Source organism: Belonocnema kinseyi, chromosome 7 (assembly GCF_010883055.1).
Source record: "Belonocnema kinseyi isolate 2016_QV_RU_SX_M_011 chromosome 7, B_treatae_v1, whole genome shotgun sequence".
NCBI classification, from domain to species: Eukaryota; Metazoa; Arthropoda; class Insecta; order Hymenoptera; family Cynipidae; genus Belonocnema; species Belonocnema kinseyi.
This window is the reverse complement of record NC_046663.1, coordinates 113,786,605-113,788,936: the sequence shown is the minus strand read 5'-3', so window position 1 is coordinate 113,788,936 and position 2,332 is coordinate 113,786,605. Positions and strand designations below refer to the sequence as shown.

At 33.1% G+C, this 2,332-nt stretch overlaps 1 protein-coding gene across 1 annotated transcript in view; it reads right to left on the bottom strand.

The window, feature by feature from the left end:
- LOC117176200 (calcium-binding mitochondrial carrier protein SCaMC-2) overlaps nucleotides 1–2,332 on the bottom strand; it is a 113,310-nt gene that overhangs the window by 80,308 nt on the left and 30,670 nt on the right. The window lies entirely within an intron of this gene.

The following is a 2,332-nucleotide window of genomic DNA, read 5'->3' as shown; positions in this document are numbered from 1 at the left end:
CACTGGACAAGCGGGAATATTTTTTTAGGACACCTTATAAGGGCGCTGACATCAGATTAGCTAAAAAGACGTTTTAAACAAATATTTACCTATGCCCACTAAGATCTTCCTAATTGCAGATTCACTTTGAAGGTTAGCATTTCCAGTAAAACTTTAAACTCGTTTGATTTTACAATTTTACAATATAAGAAATTGTAAAATCAAACGAGTTTAAAGTTTTACTGGAAATGCTAACCTTCAAAGTGAATCTGCAATTAGGAAGATCTTAGTGGGCATAGGTAAATATTATTTTAAAACGTATTTTTAGCTGAACTGATGTCAGCGCCCTTATAAGGTGTCCTAAAAAAATATTCCCGCTTGTCCAGTGGAATCTTTTTAATTCATATTTCGATGGTGCATTTATAGCTATTTTAATTTGTCTCTGTAGCAAATGAAAAATAGTTACATCTACAGATAGAAGACATGACTAACTATATTAGTAAGTTCAACTACCTACAGACAGCGGTTGTGACAAACTAAAATAGTTAGCCTAGCTAATTAGATAGTGACGGCAACTACTCATGCCCCAAATAACAAAAATAGTCCTTACAGCTAACTAAATAACAGTATTATTATTTACTTACTAAAATAGTTGTCCTAAAAATTTTATTAGTTGTCCCAACTAATCTTTTTTTCAGTTATGTTGTTTATATTAGTGAGGATAGTAATTGTAGTTTAAGCAAATAAATTAGCTACATTTACACCAATTTTTTTCCAAGAAATAATAGTAGTAAAGGATACAAGTTTCGCTACTTGGCGATTTTGACAGAACTGAAACCTGAGCAGTGCTGCCAACATTCGCATCGAAATATCGCTTCATCTTTTCAATGATCGCCATTTTATCTGTACCTTTCCGTGTAAGTATAAACACGAGGAAAATTTTGAAGAGGATCGTATAGGTCCTAATTTGTTTATAAAACGTAAAATATACAATAAAAAGACACAGCTAGAAGGAGGTGGCTTTGAAGACTATATCGAAAGATTCGAATGTTAAGTGAAAATTCTTCATATATATGGAGTTTTCTGATTTATCTTTATGAATAGTAAGATAATATAGGATTGAATAGCAATATTATACATGATTATTAAATAGTACTGATTACTACTTTAATTATAGTAAGATCAACTAATTTATTCGTAAAATCACTAATTTAATAGTAAGACTTACTAATTGAAGTAGTAACGCTTACTATTTAAAGTAGTATACACACCCACCTGAAACTAGTATCTAGCATCGAAAGTTCTAGCGAGAACAAATAAAGTAATAAGGACAACCTCTATCAATCTTGCCAATAAAAGTAGTATCCACAACCACTTTAATACCCGCGCCATATATCACAAACTAAAATAGTTGGGCCTACTAATTTGTCAGTTGTCCCAACCAACTATTATTTTCAGTGAGGCAAGTGTAACAAACAACCTCTCGCCCCTTCAGCTGAGAAACTGCGTCGATCAGCAGTTCTAGGGCTTACTAAACTGCAAAGCACTCGGAGTCGGGTGTATTTATCTGTATCATTATTAATGGTTTTTATTGATTTTAAATAGACCCGATATTTTCGGCTCTTGCGCAGTTGAAAAAGTTGCTTAAAGCGTCCTCATCGATACCAGAACGGGGCAGCCAATGAACCTCGATTGACAAAAATGTCTTGACTTACGGTAGAGATGGAAGCCCCTCCAGCTTTAAAATAATTTATCGTCTACGTTTCACGGCCGTTAGCAGAGGTGAAAGTTTACTGTATTTTTTGACATTTTCGAAACTTGTGGTTGTTTTCGTCACCATATATATTTTCTAATTTTATTATTGTCAGGGTTATTCTCCATGCAAAACGCAAAACAATAGAAATTTTGTTTTAGACCTAAAACGACCATTAAAAAAATTTGAGTTATAAAATAAAAAGTAGGAAATAATTTTTTCTTCAAGAGAGAAAAGTTAGGTCTTGGTCTAAGTAAGGTAATTTCTTTGTTTCCTCAACGTCGGACATGATGTTCCTATTTTTACTTATTAATAAAGCGGAAGATAATTAATAATTTTTTCAATTACTTATTTATAAAATGGAACAAGATTAATGGTGAGGTATAAAGAAGACATAACAATGGCTTTTTTAGAGCTTTTAGAGCTTTTTTAGAGCTTTAATAAAAGTACGCCTAGTGGGCATATGATATTTACGAAGGTAGTTCAATAAGTCCTTAAAATGACCAACAGATGGCGCGCGAATCGCTCCAAATCATCTGTTTTCATTCAGCACCACTCCCGACTAGATATATGGTGCAGTCACAGTCCACATCTTCTGAG